The sequence below is a fragment of the Amborella trichopoda genome, chromosome 13, assembly GCF_054954075.1.
Source record: "Amborella trichopoda isolate Santa Cruz 75 chromosome 13, AtrichopodaSantaCruz75HAP2 v2.0, whole genome shotgun sequence".
In the NCBI taxonomy this organism is placed as follows: domain Eukaryota; kingdom Viridiplantae; phylum Streptophyta; class Magnoliopsida; order Amborellales; family Amborellaceae; genus Amborella; species Amborella trichopoda.
The window spans coordinates 13,509,508-13,531,194 of record NC_142348.1 but is presented as its reverse complement, the minus strand read 5'-3'; positions in this window follow the sequence as shown (position 1 = coordinate 13,531,194).

The window sequence follows — 21,687 nt, the reverse complement described above, 5'->3', positions numbered from 1 at the left end:
ATATATTATTTATTATATTATATATAGGATATATATAATATAATAAATATATTAGTTATAAAGAGTAATGATCCTATGAGACCCTCCTACACCCATGTATGTAGGATCACCATTAAATATGGCACATATCTCTAAAAAAGTCAAGTCCCATACCCATGTGATAACTTTTCTAGAGATTTGTTTCATATTTAATGGTGATCCTTTGAGGTCCTACACACATGGGTGTGGGAGGGTCTCATAGGATCATTACTCTATTATATAATATATATTATAAGATATTTATTTATTATAGATAATATATAATATAATATAAGATATTTATATATTATGTCTATAATAAAGATATTTATGTATTATTTATATTCTCAAAAATTTTATATAGTGTTATCGTCATTAGATTAACAGTGTTAAAAAGGAAAAACCTGATTTTGAATTTTTTAAGTCCTTAATCTTGAAATTCTCCAAATGAAAGGTTGAAATTCATTATTTTAGGGTATTAATTTTGACTCTATCTAGAGTGCAAATTGAATCTTTTGTTTTTTTTTAGGACTAATTATGAGGATAAAGAGAATGTGTGTGCAAAATTTGGAGTTATACAAATACCAAAAACATGGTTTTCTAGATGTGTGGTTGCATTACACTACTATACAACCATTGTATGAAATTATTCTCCTATGTATACATAAATATTTAAAAAAATTTAGAATTAACTTGAATATTTAGAACATTAAAAATCAATATCTCTGTTTATATAAATCCAAATTTTATGAAAAATATATCCAGAGATCTAAAAAAATTCAAATAATAATTCTAAAATCATATCATCATAAAATAAACACAATTAAATTCATTAGATGGTATAAGGATTTACATGGTCTAGGAATAAATAATTTGGGGCACTCCACCTTCAACTATGGACTACGAACCACATTTGCCCTATCAAACCGACCTAGTGTTTTTCATGACCCACAGTCCATGTAGGGGCTCATTAGTGGGTTACCAAACTATAGCCGATGAGCCAAGGCATCACAATCCCAGTATGTGGAATTCAGGTTCTCCCCTAGAGACAGGCCAATGTCACCTAGACCTGATGCGACCACAGCTCCTATGACGCATGGGAATATCTTTGCACATGCATACGCTTCACCCTAAAAGGTGGTTTGCATTCTCGAAATGGTCTATCAATATACATGTCGTGTGATGGTACATGGATGAGGTTTTGGTCCCCGTCTTTAAGGGCCACCATCACATACAAGGGTCACACAGTCTCTCGGCTCACTCATTCGGGCATACTCTGACCTCATCAAGGGATGATCCATTAAAACCCTTATAGATTTATACTCTATACCCAAGTAATATGGATTTTTCCCAACCTACTAACCTAGACCGTCAAACACAGTCCGGTATTAGCAAATATCATTTACTTAGTATGGTTCACGAGGGACGACACTTTCACTAAGTTCATGTTCCACTATATCATTTCATTTTACAAGTAGTCATAAGGCCTTTAATGGCCACACTCACCCAACATCTCCCACTTGGCTTTTGAAGGCCTTACATTCTCTCTTCCTCACTTTCTCTCATCCCCATCTCTCTCTCCCAGTTACAATCTTTCTCTCAAGCATTTTTTACATATTCTCGCTCAATACATTAATCATGGTGATCGCCATCAATGCTTTCACAAAAGGACTTATAGAAACAACAACTTTTTCTCTTTATTACTCTGATCTCATCCCAAAAGTGGTCGTAGTCTATCTTTCATATCGCATCGCAAATCATGAACCTGTTGTTGAAGAAGATCATTATGTACCCTCATCACATGAAGTCGTATGTTCATGGGCTCAAAAGAGTTCTTCAAATAAGCATCCCCCAGTTATAAACATACAACCAGAGCCACACATCTGGGTTCCATGGGTGAACAACATTATAGTCTGTTGTTCCAACTGGTTTGTCAAATATTAGCAGGTGCTCCCACTGGAATATTTAGTTTATCTGGATCTTTCTCAATCTCACCTCATTCCTTAGATGATAGAAATATGGTATTATATGTTTGGAGTTCTTTTGAAATCGTGGCTCCTTTAACACGCATATCGCTGTCGTGTTGTCCCATAAAATCCTTACTACCTCACAACGCACGGGGTAAAAATCAATTCGATTAAGAAATTTCTTAATCTATACGGCCTCCTTGGCTGCCAAACGGCATGTCACATACTCTACCTCTATGGTGGACATTTCCACCGCATCCTGTTCTTTTGATTTTCAAGAAACTGTACCCCTTCCAAGCATGAGCACATATCTAGATGTAGATTTCGCATCATCTGGATCCGTGAGATAGCTTGAGTTTGTATATCTAAATATCCCAGCAGCTAAAAGAAACATGGGACTGTAACAGTCCCACTCAATTATTGCACATGTAACATTTACATTATCAATATACTTATGCTTATATCATGAGGTAGCATAGCAAGTCTCATGCAATATGTAATTCAATGCCCATTGATTTCATAATATGCAAAACCTCACGAACCACAAAGGTTCAACTACACTAGTCACCTTGGTAGTAAATTCATATAAACCAAGTTATCTAATCAACACAACATGTGTCAAGGAAGCTTAGCATTATGGCTTTTTTACAACATTTCATATGGTTCAAGGTCTTAGGTAATCGAGAATTTTAAATAACTAGAAACATGGGTCAATGTATGTAGGTATTTAAAACAACAATGCATGATAGTTTTTCTCCCACTTTTATAAATAGGTCCAAGACACAATATTTTTCTCTTTAATAAAAAAAAAATGGCTTGGTATATATATATATATGCATTCACAAGCAATAGTTATATGATAGTATAACAGTTTAAAATGATTTTCATAAAGACTTAGTGGGCCTTACAAGACTATGTGGTTTTTCAAAATCATATTCATAGACTTATGTTTTTCTCAAATCATCCAATTTTAATTTTAAAATACATGTTTAGCCTTCATAAATCATTTTACCAGATTCACTTTTAATTTTCTACCAAGTCAAATTTATGGCCACAAAAACAAATCATAAATATCATCTTATAATTTTATCCAAAATAAAGCATGACTAAAGAATGTCTATTAAAAGCCTTGACAAAATATTTCATTTTTGATAAATATAGAGACTATCAAAAGATCATCATCACATGCAACACATCATATTATTACTGACAATATTGGGAGGATGGTCACTAAGACTGAGTTCCATCAGAACACTCCTTTCGTGCTTACATATTTGAATAAGCCACACCCATCTCTCATGTTTCATCCTTAAGGCTAAAAGCCCCTAATCAAATCACATCTTCATATGTATTACTACCTTAAGTAGTTCATACTTAAGCACAATGAGGCACTAAAACATAGGGTATTCATAAATCGACTCTTTCAAATCTGTTAACACCAATCACTAAATGTTCATACACTCCACACATATTCATAAAACAATTAGCCAAAATATAACTAAAGCATATTAAACATAAAATAAAAAGTTATTGAATCATCTTTCCCTATATGACCTTACTATATAATATGGGAAAGATTTCATACCTCAAAACCTTGTAGTGTGAAAGATTTCATACATCAAAACCTTGTAGTGTGGTACTTGGGCTTTTTTGATTCATTGTTTTTACTTGTTTGACAAGCTTTTGTGATCTTGAAAGATCACGCAATTGATGGAGAAGATATTGGTCATCAGGTTCACATGTCATGAATTGTCCATCTTTTTGGTACTTGGATTCTCCCTGTCTCACACCATGAAGAAATAATCTTCTTTATCTTATTATTTCAAATATCACAATTTTGATTCTTCCACTGATCTTTAGCATTTCTATGCTACCACCAAGTCTCTCTATATATCCCTTTATTTCGAAGAAACAAATATGTTTTTATAGGTATTGTGTTTCTTCTTCTTTTTGTTATTCCCAGATCGTATACTCTTCACATAGAGTGTCATATCTTGCCAACTTTGTATTACCTCTCTCTAAAGTTTTGATATAATAAATCATACTCATAGCGCACTATAAAACCTTTTAAATGAATATTAAAAAGGTCTTCATTATGAGGAATCTAAAGATGTGTCTTAACAAGCAACATCTTTTAATTTATTGCAGAATCGATCATGAGTATCTCATGATAAAAATATGATATCTCTTAACTCATAAAGAGTTTATGTCCGAATCCTTTTGAGTTTTGAAATAGATCAAAAAATATAAAATAATAGTCAGTTCCATCCCTAAACCATACCATTTAGTGAGTCTTCATTTTAGTGACATTTACGTCACAATGCAATTTTCTCAACAGAAAATATGGTTGAGCACCTCTCAATAAAAAAAAATTTCTCTCAATCCTCAAAGAATTTCTTCCTAAAATCTTGTGTTGAAAAACTAGACACAAAACCAAATCATAACATCATAGTGTGAAACCCAAATAATATTCTTCTTCAGAAAAATAAATATGTGACATTCACATTACAAAATAAATCATACTGCAGAATTCTAAGATGGATACTATCTAATAAAATTATATTTTCTCTCTACTCTCGTGGAGTTTCCATTTCAAACCAATTTTGTTTGAAAGTATACAGATAATAACAACACATATGTTTCCACAAACCTCATATCACTCTATTAAATAGGCTTGATAAATATAATTATTCATGTCTCAATGAAAAACATACCAAATTGTAGAAAATTCAAGATAACCTCTCTTTGAATCCAAAATTTTTATTCCTCTCTTCCCATAGATATTTCTCTAGCAAATAAATTTTATTAGAAAATAGACTCATAATAGAAGACTAAAAACTTAGTGTGGACCATAAAACATTCTGTTAAGAAAGAAAATAAAATCATGACTTTCAAGTCATTGAAATAGTTTTCATTGCAGAAAACATCACTTGCACACCTTTTAATAAAATAGATCATATCTTTCAAACCACAAGGAATTTCTTGATGAAACTATTTTTGTTTGAAATTATAGAGTTTCTATCCAATTTCAGTAAGAAATAAAATCATATGGTTAGTGAGAAAAATCACGGAACTCAATAGACAGTTCATGAATTTTGCAGGGTCAGAACTGACACCCTTCAATGATGAATCTATAACTTGCAATTCCCTTTGGATCTGCCACTAAAATTTTGTTGGTAGATCCTACTTTCAAAGACACACAATATCACTGAAGCATGCAATAAAAAAATACATTCCAATATTCCCTTTGGATCTTTCATTCTGCATAGTATTTTTTTTTGTGTTTGAATATTCCAACAATTCTTAACCGTGGGTGTATTACTTGACCACAAAGGTCATTAGCTTTCTTATATTTCATTCTCAAGCTTGATCAAAAGATAACTAATGATATCAAGTATTAATAGCTCTGATACCAATGAAAGAAAGACTAATGCAATCTTGTCGGGGAAATTTTTTTTTTTTTTTTCTTCTTTTCACCCTTTTTTTTTTTTTTTACAAATGTCACTTACAAATAGTCTTATTACAATAACTCTTGCTTCAAATAAATAAAACTAACAAATCCAAGATCTTAAAGACCTCGATCCCAGTAAACCAATTTTTTTTTAAACAAAAAAAATATCGACAATTCTTATGCTTGGGAATATAAAGGTAATATAATTAAATATGACAATTCTTATGCTTGGGAAACAAAAGAAAGTGCCGAAGATTACCTCAATCGGGCTTATTACACCCCACACTGAATCACCATTATCTGATGGTGCGGGATCAATGATCAACCTTCAATGTAAACCAGAAAAGCAAATTTAGACCAAGCCACACCAATAGAACATGAACCCTGTTGATCACAAAATCAAACCCTTAGTGAATTCCCTTAGCAACCTAGTTTGAGAGATATTGATTTTCTTTTTGCTACACCCTCAAACCCTTAGCCATGAGACATGGGAGAGAGAAGAACCCCACAGCCTAATCCCTTAGCCCATTTTTCCAACATGGGAGAGAGAGAGAGAGAGAGAGAGAGAGAGAGAGATCAAAGATGAGAGAGTGGGGCATACCCCCTTTGGGCTTTCATGAGGGAGAAAAACTTTCTTAGGAGAGAGATAAAAAGATAAGGTGTAGAGATTTTGGGTAGAGACAATTATTTTTTATCGGCTTTAAACAATATTAGGGTTTTTTAAGGTTTTCCTTGGCTTGCCTCTTTTTGTGAGAATGAATGTGAACCATTGATCTTGAGAGATTTGTGAGGTGATAGATTTGAGCCATCCATTCCATAGATGGTCATCAACATTATTGAAGGTGTTAGACCTTTATCCCCATCTTTCCTTTGACCATTATCCCATCAATATAAATCAAATAAAATAATACTAATCATAATATTGTGTTTTATCCAAAAATATGCACAAGCCTTATTAAGCATTTTAAAATATTCACTCAAATCTTCTTTAACGACTTATCCCATAAAAGAAAAGAAACCCCCTAAAAGTGGGGCGTGCTACTCCATGGGAATAGGAAGCCCCAAAAATTGGGGCGTGCCACCCATGTGGTGGCTTTTGTTGCCCCCACCAATTTAGGGCAGGTGGGCCCATGTGCCCCCAATGCTATTTTTAAATATTTAAAAATCAATAAATTATTTTAGAATTAACTTGAATATTTAAAACATTAAAAGTCAATATCTTTGTTTTTATAAATCCAAATTTTATAAAAAAAATATCCAGAGATCTTGAAAAATTCAAATAATAATTCTAAATCATATCATCCTAAAATAAATACAATTAAATTCATTAGATGAGATAAAGATTCATATGGTATAAGATTAAATAATCTGGGGCACTTTACCTTCAACTGTGGACTGCGGACCACACTTGCTTTATCAAACTGACCCAATGTTTTTCATGACCCACAGTCCATCCAAGGGCTCAATAGTGGGTCACCAAAGTCTGATTGATGAGCCAAGGGGTTACAATCTCATTCTGTGGATTTCAGGTTCTCCCCTAGAGACGGACCAAATGTCACCTACACCTAATGCGACCACAGCTCCTATAACGCATAGGGGTATCTCTCGCACATGCATACGCTTCACCCTGAAATTGTGGCTTGCTTTCCCGAAACGATATCAAGATGTATTCCGTGTGATGGTACATGGATGAGGCTTTGGCCCCCGTCTCTGAGGCACCATCACACAAAAGGGTCACACAATCCCTCAGCTCACTCATCCGAGCATACTCCAACCTCATCAATGGATGACCTATTGGAACCCTTATGGGTTTATACTCTATGCCAATGTAACATGGGTTTTTTCCAACCGACTGGCCTAGACCCTCAAACATAGTCTGGTATCAGCAAACATCGTTTGCTTAGTAAGTCCACGAATGACCACACTCCCACTGAGTTCATGTTACACTATATCATTTCATTTTACAAGCACTCATCATTCCTTTAATGGCCACGTTCACCCAACAGGTGAGTCATAAAGAAAAGGGTTTGTAGAATAAAAGATGATTTTGGTAAAGTAGATAATAAACTTTAGGTGCGGTTTATATAAGACATCAACAATAAACAATCAAAATAAGGCGCACCTCAAAATTATGTTGAAAGATATGGTTTTGGTGCCGAAAAGCCTTGTGATGGCAATCTATTGCCAGTTCCAATTATGAATGAACAAGTGGTTTATATGTAGGTATGCTCGCAAAAGACAATTAATTATTATGAAATTTAAAGTTAGTGCAGAACCAGTAGATCGATAAATAATTAAAAAGTTTGAAAATGAATTATCAAGATAATGCATTACATGATGCCGTATTTGTGTGATTCGAAATCTTAGTTATTTAAATATCAATACATCTCAAGGTAAAGATGATCAATTTGAGGGTTTTTCAAGACTAGAATAACCTTGAGCTTTCTAATGTGTGCCTATAAATTTTTTTTCCTAAACTACCTATCCAATCGAAAGATTTTTCCGAAACTAACACAAAAATGACAAAGGCGGGAAGATCTTAAAACTAACTGAAAAAATATATAAAAATATTATTTACTTTTAGTATAAAGAGAATCAATCTTGTCAGATAGATTTCGAATCAGATGGTTATAAGAATATCATTTACTATACTTGTAGACACCCCATTTTAAATTAGGCAAATTTTGTGGTTTCCTGAACCTTTAGAACCATATTATTCTAGTAAATCCCCAAACTATAGTCCACACTGCCTACCTAATGATCTAGAGCCATTCTGCCTACCCTAACCTAGAATCCTGCAGATACATTGTTTTCACCCAGAATCCTGCAAACGCCCTATTTTACCAAACAAATCACCAATAATAGTAAAATAACTATTTTTTACCCAAATTTTCTATGGGAGCTTTACAACAGCCTGAACTACAAGCTTGAACAAAGAAACTTTAGTTTCAGACCCTTTGGCCAGGGCGACACTGGCAATGTCGCCCAGCCCAGACTGGTGTCGCCCATCAATGTGGACGTCGCACCAATGTCGCCCAACCAATTTTGGCCCGAAATCATCAGGTTTTGGAAGGTTTGCCTAAGTATCAATGCTAAATAGGAATCTGCCATTTTGGGCAATCCTAGGTGGAAGTGTTGCCCGACCTAGACAGGTCCAAATTGGATGATTTTTAGCAGGCAACACCTTAACAACCCCAAAGTTTGCCCTGAATAGGAAATTTTCCTTTTTGAGCAGTCGTAACCTGACCAGTGTCGCCCAGACTAGACTTCCTAAAAACGGCAGTTTCTGCATTCCAAAGGTTCCCCAGCTGTGTGGGCCAAGTTTCCCGAAATTTGGCCCAGTTTGCTAGTGTCGCCCAGACCCAGGACTCCCAAAATAGCAGTTTAGGGGAGGCATTTCGCTGGTGATGGTAAGTTGCTCTTTTCAGTTGATCCCATGTCTATATAATCGAATTTTCGTGACTTTTATGAGGGAGGTCAGAAAAGAAGTAGTCAGAAAAACCCTAGCTTTGAGATCCTGATTAAAACCCTAAACCTGAGAAGCCTAAACCTAAGAAACCCTAGTTCTTCAGCTATCCTTAGGGCAAAAACCCTTTTCAACCGGACTAAGGTTTGGTCAACAGGCCCATTCAACTAGGCTAAGGCCTAGTCAACATCTAGAGAAATAGAGGCAAAGAGGACACCGGATCTGATACGGGCAAGCCCTCAAAGGCTCTGGAGTCTTGGGGCATCTAGCTCGCTTTGGTATACTTCTGTACTCTTCCATGCTTCTTTTATTTGCTTTATTTCATTTTAATTAAATTAGGCTAACTTTATTGCTTCTTTATAGTGTTTCAAAGTCCGGATCATGCTGGCATTGCCACTGATTTGAGAGCAGGTCTGCTTGTCTCTCAGCAAATCTGGCCTCAGATCATAATTCGATTTTCCCCACTTTCTCTATCATATTTTTAAAATTAGTTTGTGGTGTTCAGATATAAGGGATCTTCCACTGAATGTCTCCATGATTTGCACTGTAAACAGTTTGGTGTCTATCGTGGGGCATTTCGAGCTTGATCTAAAACACGAATCTTTTGTTCACTATTTTTACTGTCTTCAGTCACAAAAAATATCCCAAATCCAGCTATGACCATGACCCAGGGTTTTTGTGCTACGAAACCCTGTTTGTCCTGGGCAACACTAGCAATTCTGCCCAGACGATACCACTAGCGCCGTCCAAGTCTAGGGCGACACTCCCCCTTGTAGCCTAGAGACATAAGTCCCAGAAATATTCTAGGACCCCACATCCTTGTTTCAGAACCTTTGTTGTTACTTCTCACAAAGTTTTAGGTCCAAATAATTTTTTGTTTAAAATAATAAAAAAATATCTTTCTTAATACAAGTCTCTTCTATTCATGCTTTTCTGATTTTATTTTAGTTTAATTAATTTTGTTAGAAATCATGATTTTCCTGCTTTTCGTGTTTAGTTTAACTTTGTTTCAACAAAAGTAGTAAAATAATAATACTAATAATAATAATTTTTTTTTTTGGGCGACACCACCCGTGCTGCCTTGTTTTAGAGGTCCCGAAAACTTTTTGGGACCCCACAATCCTATTTCAGTGCCTTGATTCTTGCTACTCACCAAGTTTTAAGTCAAAATAAAATTTTTAAAAATATAAAAAAATATATTTCTTAAAACTTGTGAATAGTGATGTCTGCCTTGGGCGACACCACCAGTGCCACCCAGATGCGGACAACACCACCTGTGCTGCCCGAGCAACACCACCCGTGTCATCTAGTTTTAGAAGTCCAAGAAAATTCCTAAGATCCCACAATCCTGTTCCAGGAATTTTTTTGTTACTGTTCACCAATTTCTGGGTCAAAAACAATTTTTAAAAAAATACAAAAAAATATTTTACTTAAGATAGGTTTGTTCTACTTGTGCTTTCTAATTTTATTTTAGTTTAATTTATTTTGTTAGAAATCATAATTTCCCTGCTTTATCATGCTTAGTTTAACCCTGCTTCATCAAGATTAAAAATAAATAAAAACTAAATAATAAATAAAATTTAATTTTGAGGGTTGCTTGCACCCTCTTTGAACTACGTCCCGTTCAAGCCACGCTCGACTAGGCAAGGACTGTGCTTGGTTTCATTGATTTTACTGAATATCTTCTTAGGAGTTGCTTACGCCTCCATCTTTACTGTGCTATCGAGCGAGCTCCGCCTTGAAGCACGCATCACCTGACACGATTGGTGTCAAGCGCTCACTTTATTTCTTTCTTGCATTGTGTGCCTGCTTGCTTGCCACTTTATTTTTTCTTGCATGCTTCTTTACACACTCTTGCACACACCGGGCCGAGAATGCTCGGGAAGCCAACAAATATTTTTGAAAACCCACAAAACCTGCAATAACTCCATGAGGGGAACCTAGCATTGAGAGCCGATGCAGTTGGGATTCACGTAACTTTAACTGTGAGCGCCCCTCTATAATCCTTTACCTCAAAGCAACTCCACACATAGTAGGACTTGGTGAAAATCCTATAATAAGAAGTCAGGACCTACGTAGGGACCTACTAGGCCTAGCCGCATTTCCATAGTCAGGAACCCACTCAAACCGAGCCTACCCATAATTTGGGGCAAAAGTTTTCGAGTGTTGTGTTTGCTTATCTCAGTTGTTTAATCTTAGCTCTCAGTTCAGACCCCCTTCTAGTCCGAGCTAAAACCCTTTGGATCTAAGTCCAGGCTTGTACCTAGCCCAGCCTAGGTCTGAACTAGGTTCACACCTAGGTCTGAACCTAGGCCCCCTTTGGGCTCGTGCTTAGCTCAAGTTTGATCTAGTTCAGATCCACACTCAGTCTGATATTCAAAACCTTCTTGGCTCAAGCTCAGGCTTGCACCTAGCTACGTTCAGGTCCGAACCAGGTTCACACCCAAGTCCTACCCTAGACCCACTCTTGGTCCGAGCCGAGACTCGTACCCATCTGTCTAGGTCGTAGTCTAGGTTCTAGCATAGAGTTGCCTATAGAGCCAGACTAGGCTTACCCTAGTTTAGGGTCTAAACCAAAACCCATCAAGTCTAGTAGGTTTCATCAAGTCTAGTCCTAGCCTGAATCTTAGTTAGGGATTTGCCTAGGTTTTTCCTAAGTCGTCGAGTCTAGATCTCACCTTAAGTCTAGGAGTCATGACTCAAGATCAAAGCAGAGCAAGGTCCAACTCTATGGCTCCAACTAGGGAGGCTGCAATTACCCTGAAAAATTTTCACCATAGTTTGATGAGTTTGGCCACTTAGTAATTGATCATCATAGTCCTCAAAAATAATTATAGTCGAAAGATGTAAGCATTTTAAAAAAGGGAGGTCTATTAGAAACAATTCAAGCCAAAAAACATTTATGGATAACAATTTCACTTTTAGAAATGCACAATTAAACATAATCAAAATGATTGAAATGCATATAAATATTTTAACAACAATGCATAACTCAAAGGATTTCACAAAATACCCTACTGGCATCCCAAGTAGGTCACCTATATACCCCAACATCATCCTGGACGGGTGCAAACAATCCCTGCAGGTCCAAACATACCTCACTGGGGTCCCAGATGAGTCCAAATAGTCCTTACCGGCGTAACCAGATAGGTCTAAACAATCGCTGCATGTCCAAACATACCTCACCGGCGTCCCGATGAGTCCAAATAGTCCCTAGCGGAGTCCCGGATAGGTCCACATATATTTAAATTATCTCAGAAACTCTTTAACATTAGAAAGCATCAATATCGTATATTCAAAGTATCATTGAAATCATTAATAGGAATTCACTTGAAGCAATTTAAACAATTACTTTCATTGAAATATTTGTAATTAACCAATCAAACAATTTGGATAAAAATTGCAGAAGGTTAGCATATCGAATGGGTATATTTGAATTGGAATCTAATAGGCAGTCGATTATCAATTTAAGAGTGTTTATAGAAATCCAAGGTTAAACACATAAATATCACAATTTTATGGAATGTAATTTCTTAATTAATAATTTTACAGGAATAGGTAAAACTTAAAGTATCTAAAATTCATAGACAAACAAAAATACAATTAAATGCAGAAATGTGTAAATCTCACTGTATTGGCAGTATTATAATTAATTGCAGAAATATCAAATTTTCACATAATGAGTTTACCAGAACTGACATCACTTTCGCATAAATTTTACAGTGTCTAAAAGTCATAATAATAAGCAAAAATTTTACTTTTAATAATTTACAATGTCTAAATTTCTAATAATAATAATTTTAACAGAAAATGATATCATATGCGTATAAAATTACAGTATAAAAATGGTGAACAGACTATTTTTCAGGATAATGAGATCATTTACTTATAACAATTGAGAGGGAACTTTCGGTAAAATTCAGCTAGAGAGAAGGAGTTCACTGCGTTCTTTAATTCACAAAGAGAGCTCAACGTTACTGAGTGGAAGGGGCATAAGAGAGAGTGTTTTTGCAGAGAGAGAATCCAACTCGTTCTCCTCTTTTTAAACACAAAAAAAATATTATTATAATATATTATTAACCCACCTCATACATGAGGTGTTTAGAAGGTGTTACATTAACACTTAAAGCCCACGTCCCTAGAGGACGTGGCACAAGAAAAAAAAGGTGAAGGTAAAAGAGGAAACAAAAATGATGGTCCCAAAGAACCAAATTATTTGTATGGACCATCAAAGGTAAAATGTTTTTTTTTTTTAGGTTTAGGATTGTTACAGTAATCCTCCAAGACATGGAGTTTAGCCTCAAATCTAGTCGGTACACCAAGAGTAAGGCCCCTGCCCAGGTCTCTGAGTCAACCAATCTCAACCAAGTTAACGCCGTTGTCCAATTAGCAGCCCAGCATTCCAGTCTTAACAATCAGCCAATTAGTGGGAAAGTGGGTTCACACACAACTAGGGAAAGTCTACCTAAGAAACCCAACACCAATAAAGGTTAAGGTTTTGACCTAACTCGTATCAAGACAATCTTAAAGTGCAGGCATACTTTTAAGACCTGTTGAATAGAGGGTACACCATCTAGTGTAGTCAATCCAGGAAAGTCAGGTCATAAGCTCAAGCCATGGGTCAAGTCCAACATTTTGGCTCAAACCAAGACAAATCCTAGGGTTGTTAGCCTGCCAATCCAACCCACTATGGGCCAGGGGTCTAGTTCTAATAATCACTCGAGCCCAAGACTACATAGAGGGTAGACTCCATCTGGCAGTAGTTATGGCATTCCTTCACTCTTTCAGTCTAGTGTTAGGGCAAGAAAATACCCTAACCCTAGGGATAGATCATCCAATCAAGGTCAGGTAAACCTAGCCTCCCAAGGTCAGAGGACTAGTCATCATAGAAGTTCGAGCCGTCCATCCCTGTCAAGTGATGATCCTATCATGCAGACCTTCTTGCCTGGTCAAGTTGTGCAACCTCTGAGTAATGGGTATGTTCTGACTCAATTCAACTCAAGTGAGTTTATAGGCCGACAACTGGCACGCCAAGTTCAACAAACTCCCCAGGCTCAATCCTTAGGGCAACCCGCTACATAAGCCTTACAGCCAGTCTATAGGAGCCACATACCATAAACTCAGGTTCAACAGACCATGCAACCGAGCCAGGCCACTGTCATAACAACGGCTCAACTCGCTTACATGAAGCGCTTCCAATACTCTTTAGAGAAAATGGGAATATGAGATTTCTCAACTCCTAAAGCTTATGTACAAGAAATTCTATGATACCTAGAAGATCTACCAATGGGGTTTGTGATGCCATAATTCAGAAACAAATTTTCAAGGAAAGAGGATCCTGAGGCATATACCAACGCCTACTTATTGATGGTCCACACATTGCGAGACCTACCCACCCAACTTAAAGTCATGTTCTCGCATAGATTATCAAAAGATCCCTTAATGTGGCACCGAATATTCATAAAAGATAACCCTCAAGTAACTCCTAATGAAATGTTCGTGCAATTTTCCTCTTGCTATCGCCGAACAAGGCCAAGACTCGTCACCCTTGGTGAGTTAACTTCCACAAAACAAATGTCAAGTGAGTCTCCTTCCCTATTTATAACCAAATTTAGAGACGCAGCTATGTGAGTCATTGAAACTCCACTCCATAAAGTCGTTAAGGTAAACATAGCATTAGAGAACATGACTCCAAAATATGTCACGTTCTTCAGTATGGGGGCAGTCTCTTACTCGTTTGATGTTATGCTTGAAGAGTATCGCAATATGAGCGAGGCAAGGAGGATGAGACCATAGTCTTTGATAACTCGACTGATGGAGAGTCCTCTGTGAACATGATCAAGAGAAGCAACCTTTCTGCAAACTATTCACAAGAAAAGACTAAAATTTATTCTACCACATGGAGAATGCAGACTTCCACACCAAAAACATTTATTCCCATTGATGAGCCTATGACCGATGTCATTAAGAAGTTGCTTAAGGCAAGGCTTATAGAATACGGATAGAAGCCAAGATTCCTCCTTTCCATGGAAGCGATACATTTGATGGTGTGATTGGCATCAAAATTATGCCATAACACTGAAAATGCCGAGCTGTCAGTCATAAAGTTCAAGACCTCATTGATAATGACATGATAATTGTCAGAAAGAAAGATGCTGATGACATAGAAAAACCAGAAACTCTAAATGCTTCGACAAACAATTCTAATGTCAACCTGATTAACTTAGAAGGATCACAAACTGTGCCCGAACCCGAAGAACATCCACAATGGCCTTGGAGCATAAGAAGAAATCAATTGAAAAGTCCAATCGATGAAGAACAAAACGAGCATAAGCTCATCTAGGAGTTAACGACTAAAGACACTCAAGATCAAAGCAATGAGGATAAACTTAACTCCAAGCCCATAACTCAAAAAAGGGTGAAAGAAAGGGTCATCACATGTGAAATTCCACTCCAAGATACATTTCCAAAAGTGGCACAAGAAATCCTCATCATCAAGAGTTACACTAGGGCATATGAACCTTTCAACCCGTACTTCCAAGTTAACATAATAAATGGTTCATACGTGTGTGACAACGAATCAAACTCACAAGAGCAATATGAACTTGAGCATAAGCTCAACCAAGGTTTTGTAGTTATGCATTTTCATGCCCATGACGACAAGAAAAACCTTAATTCTGGGACAATAACATGTGAGGGGGCAAATGAGCAAGTGCTAAAAGGAAGTCATTCACCTCAAAACCTTGACGACCCACCTAAGTGGGATCAATATGATGAGGACGACGTATTAGAAATTGATGTGATCCAGATCAACGAGAAGGGAACATCTTCCAAATAAGGGGTCAACACCCCAAAGTCTCTCATTACACTTCCAAACAAGGGGCCAACACCTCAAATATCAAAAGAAGTTGAACCTTTGGAAATTCTAAGGGCACTTGGGCCACCCTCACCATACTTTTTTACCAACCCACTTTTATGGCATGAGGAGCCAAGCTTAGAAGATTTAACCGAGTCACCTCTCGAGGTGAACCCAGTTATGGATGATGGAGAAGCAAAGAGCCCAAATTTGAATATTCCCAAAGATTTGGCATCTTCACTAGAGTTGATAGAGCTCAAACCTTTGAAAATTCTAAAGGGCCCACTTAGGCCACCTTCACAAGATTTCTTGAATGATCCACCAATCTAGGATCAAGAATTGGATATTGAAAATCCAACCATGTTACCGCCTCAAGAGATAGGCTCTCTAAAAGTCATTAACGATATGAGCGCAACTTCGATAACCGGAGCACCACCATATCAAAAGAATTCTTCCTACGAAGAATAAGTTCCCAATGGAACAGAAAGCCTTGCAGGGAATATTCAATAGGGGCAAACTCCTCTTATGAAGAGGATACAATAGGGGCAACTAATGAGATTGAACCCTTGTTTGTTGATTCCCAACACGTCATAAGGCCATTTAATACAACAGAGGCAACTAATAAGATTGAACCCTTCTTCGTTGACTCCCAACATGCTGTAAGGCCATCTAATATTAACTCAATCACTTATCTTGTGCGAGAGTCTCACCTAAGCTCGAGCACTGAAAACGAGCCTACCACGGAGTTCACATCCGAAACGCAATTCGAAATTTGCAATGAAAAAGATACCGAAAAGGAGTTGGGTGATCACTCGCCCTTTTGCAAATATCCAAATGAGGCAGTCATGCCTCACAATTCAAGTACTTCATTAACGTGAAAACCCTGATGAGCCTATCCATCCATACAGAAGGCTGAGAGATTAGGAAACTGGGAGTGATTTTTAGTCCCAAAATCAAGGTTCAAGTGAAGCAATTTAAAGGAAAAGTTCAACGAAGATTCGACAATCATTGTCAAAGAGATTTTGGATACCAACTTGGGTCAAGGGAAATCAAAGGAAGATCGATATTAGAACCTCCCTGCCACTTGGAGGAGGGAAATATGATCGAATTCTTACATGATTTTAAGGTGAATTGCTATAAAAAAAAAGGGGGCACCTTTGACTCTTCTTCTTCCCACTTTTTTTCCTTTTTCGTTCTTTTCTTCTTAAATAAAAAATAAAAAAAAATAAAAAAAGAAGAAGAAAATCTCATTCGCTGGGCTAAAATCCGAATGGATTCTCAAGCGTAGGAAAAAATGTCACCGGGGTGAAAATCTGAAAGGAACCCTGGGGCAATGAGAAAATAAATAAAAAATCTCATCCACTGGTCTGAAAATACGAAAGGATTCCCTAGCGTTGGAAAAATATCAACGGGATGAAAATCCGAAAGGAACCCTTGGGCGATGAGATAAAAGAAGAAAGTTTTTTCCTTCCTTATACTCTCCAAAGTCTTTTCTCTCTAAACATCTTCTCTTCCTCCCCCTGAGTCAAAGTGGTGTTAAAAGAAAATCAATAAGCATTAGCTTGACGGAACATTATTAAGGACCTAGATCGTCTAAAACTTCGAAAGGTAGTGGTGGAGGAACGAAATTGATTATCCAAAGAGATTCTGAACACCCAGGGGCAGTATCCTGTATTTTCAAGACTCTGTTTCACTTGAAACTCCAAAGAACTCTCATTGAATTGCAACACAAGAGCTGATGTTGGAAGATAAAGAAATACTTGATGATTCTTTGTCCTGAAGATTCAAGCAAGGACCTGATATGCTCACATAGGGTCCACCAAAGGGGTCACAAGTGGTTAAACTGTAAGACCTACATTAAAAGAAAACCACCCCCCCCACAGAGGCAGCAAAATAATAATAATAATAACAATACTAATAATAATAATAATAATAATAATAATAATAATAATAATAATAGTAATAATAATAATAATAATAATAATAATAATAATAATAATAATAATAATAATAATAATAATAATAATAATAATAATAATAACTTCATGATCATATGAGTATAACTGCCAACTACATCGTCCATCGCTGCATGACGTTAAACTGCTTAGAGGGCTCTATGCTTACAGGAGTTAAAACTGCTAACCAAAATTTGTTTTACAAAATATTTTCAAAATTTTCAATGTGTCTTGTGTTTTAAAAAACTTTAATTTCTTTGTTAAAATCGTAACATGTCATTCCTCTGGGTTATATTTCGAATCTCCCCCTCTTTTCAAAATATCTAAAACAACTTCTAAAACAAAGGAGCTTGGACACCAGTAAATGATAATTTATCACGTTGTCCTCTCATCTCTTCATCCCTCTCTCTTCATAATTGGCTAGACAAGCCTTTTTCCTAAATAGGAAACACCTATAGAAATCCTTGGGAAACCCTAAGAAAATCAAAGAAAATGTCAAGTTTAAGAATTTGAAATTATGAAAACCCCTGAAGTTAAGTGGCATGGCCAGAAAATCCAACTCGAGTTTCAAGTTTGTGTAACTCACAGACATCTCACGCCAAAAACCCTAGGATGAAAATTCCCTAGGTGGGTGAGCTCGAGAGCGCAATGAATTGAATGGATTAGTTAGTACGTCCTCTGACCACGTGATGTCAGGACGAAATTTAACATGTCTACATTATTTTGTCGTTCACATGCACCTCGAAGGACAGATAACACCACCATCTTGTCGCTTACCTGCCCCTCGAAAGATAGGGAACGCCAAATTGTCTACTTCTTTGCCACTCACCTGTCTCTCAAAGGATAGGGAGTGCCAAAGAGGGGCAACTGTAGACACCCCATTTAAAATCTGACAAGTTCTGTGGTTTTCCTGAACCTTTAGAACTACATGATCCTAGTAAATCTCCCAAACTATAATCCACACTGCCTACACAATGATCTAGAACCATTCTGCCTATCCTGTAATCAAGAATCCTGCAGATACCCTGTTTTCACCCAGAATCTGGTAGGCGCCTTGTTTTACCAAACAAATCACCAAAAATAGTAAAATAACTCTTTGAGAGCTTCACAACAACCTGAACTACAAACTTGACCAAAGAAAATTTAGTTTCAAACACTTTTGGTCTGTGCGACACTGGCAGTGTCGCCCAACCCAGTTAGTGTGGGCGATGCCACCAGTGTCACCCAATCCATTTTGACACGAAATCGTCAAGTTTTGGCAGGTCTGCCCAGGGATCAGTGCTGAACAAGAATCTGCCATTTTGAGTAGTTCTAGGTGGGTGATTTCCAGTGTCGCCCGACCTAGACAAGTCCAAATTGGACGATTTTTGGTAGACAACACCTTGACAACCCTAAAGTTTGCCATGAACATGAAATTTCTGTTTTTGAGTAGTCCTGACTAGTGTAGCTCAGACCAGACTGCTCAAAAACGGCAGTTTCTGCCTTCTAGAGGTTCTGTAGCTGTGTGGGCCAAGTTACTCGAAATTTGGCCTAGTTTGACAGTGTCGCCCAGACTCGGGACTCCCGGAATAGCAGTTTGGGGGTGGCATTTTGCTGGTGATGGTAAGTTGCTCTTTTCAGTTGATCCCCTATCTATATAATCGAATTTTCGTGCTTTTGTGAGGGAGGTCAGAAAAGAATTTGTTCAGAAAAACTCTAGCTTGGAGATCCTGACTAAAACCCTAAACCTGAGAAGCCTAAACCTAAGAAACCCTAATTCTTCAGCTCTCCTTAGGGAAGAAACCCTTTTCAATCAAACTAAGGTCTGGTCAACACATCCATTCAACTAGGCTAACTCTTGGTCAACATATGGAGAAAGAGAGGCAAAGAGGACACCGGTTTCGATACAGGCGAGCCCTCGAAGGCTCGGGAGCCTCGGGGCACTTGGCCCGATTTGTTATAATTCTTTACTCTTATTTGCTTCCTTTTTTTGCTTTATTTCATTTTAATTAAATTAGGCTAACTTTATTGCTTCTTTATAGTGTTTTAAAGTTCGGATCATGCTGGCGCTGCTACTGATTTGAGAGCAGGTCTGCTTGTCTCTGAGCAGATTTGGTCTCAGATCAAAATTCGATTTTTCCTACTTTCTCTATCATCTTTTAAAAATCAGTTTGTGGTGATCAGATCTGAGGGATCTTCCTCTAAAGGTCTCCCCCATTTGCACGGCAAACAATACTCGACATTCAATTAATTTTTTTTGAACTTGATACACCCAAACTATCCAATTTGACATCCAATGAGTAAGAATTATGACCTCATGAACAAATAAATGGTCTTATAATATACAAATTAATATTCCTAACAAAAAAGAAAGGGTGCAGTTTGTATAAAGCCGAGGCTCTAAACAATCAAAGTAAAGCGTACCTTTAAATAATGTTGAGAAATGTAGTTTCAATACTGGAAAACTTTGCCATAGCCTTCAAATATATTTTCATATTTAATTATAAAATTTAAAGCTTTAAAAATAGTGTAGATCGAGTTGATCTATGAAAACTTAATAATCTTGAAAATTGACGGTCCAAAAATGTGTTACAAGATGTACTATTTTCAAAACTTGAAATCCATTATTTTTCTCATGTCCATGTATCTTGATGTCGAGATGATCAATTTGATATATTTGAGCATTAAAATAACCTCTTCTAGTGAAAATTTTGGTATGGGCTCTATTTGATCGTTTAGAACCTTGACACTATATAAACGTTTTTCAAAAAGAAAATCCCTTGGCGCCATCTTTCTTTTCTTTTGTAAAAGAAGACTGTTACCTCTTGACGCACAAACGTTCCAAATGCCCGATTTGACGTATGACGCACAAACGTTCCAAATGCTCGATTTGACGCATGAAGGTTTGAGATGACTCTTGATCAGTTGTTTAAAAATCGTCAATCCGATCCGAAATTGGGCAATTCAAATCAGATATAAGCTATGCCGTTCCTGTTCAAATAAAAAAAACGAGATCCGACCCATCTGTACACCATCATCCCCAAATTGACGTTGGGAACCATGATTGATAAGTTTATGTCAGCAACACACGTCCATGCATGTGGCCCTAGCATCAACCTGCTTGCTATGTTGTGCTTTCCAAATGCCCGATTTGACGTATGACGCACAAACGTTCCAAATGCTCGATTTGACGCATGAAGGTTTGAGATGACTCTTGATCAGTTGTTTAAAAATCGTCAATCCGATCCGAAATTGGGCAATTCAAATCAGATATAAGCTATGCCGTTCCTGTTCAAATAAAAAAAACGAGATCCGACCCATCTGTACACCATCATCCCCAAATTGACGTTGGGAACCATGATTGATAAGTTTATGTCAGCAACACACGTCCATGCATGTGGCCCTAGCATCAACCTGCTTGCTATGTTGTGCTCTCCAAATGCCCGATTTGACGTATGACGCACAAACGTTCCAAATGCTCGATTTGACGCATGAAGGTTTGAGATGACTCTTGATCAGTTGTTTAAAAATCGTTTGAGATGACTCTTGATCAGTTGTTTAAAAATCGTCAACCCTAGCATCAACCTGCTTGCTATGTTGTGCTCTCCAAATGCCCGATTTGACGTATGACGCACAAACGTTCCAAATGCTCGATTTGACGCATGAAGGTTTGAGATGACTCTTGATCAGTTGTTTAAAAATCGTTTGAGATGACTCTTGATCAGTTGTTTAAAAATCGTCAATCCGATCCGAAATTGGGCAATTCAAATCAGATATAAGCTATGCCGTTCCTGTTAAAATAAAAAAAACAAGATGACAAGATTCGACCCATCTGTACACCATCATCCCCAAATTGACGTTGGGAACCATAATTGATAAGTTTATGTCAGCAACACACGTCCATGCATGTGGCCCAATTTGGGAACCATAATTGATAAGTTTATGTCAGCAACACACGTCCATGCATGTGGCCCAATTTGGGAACCATAATTGAT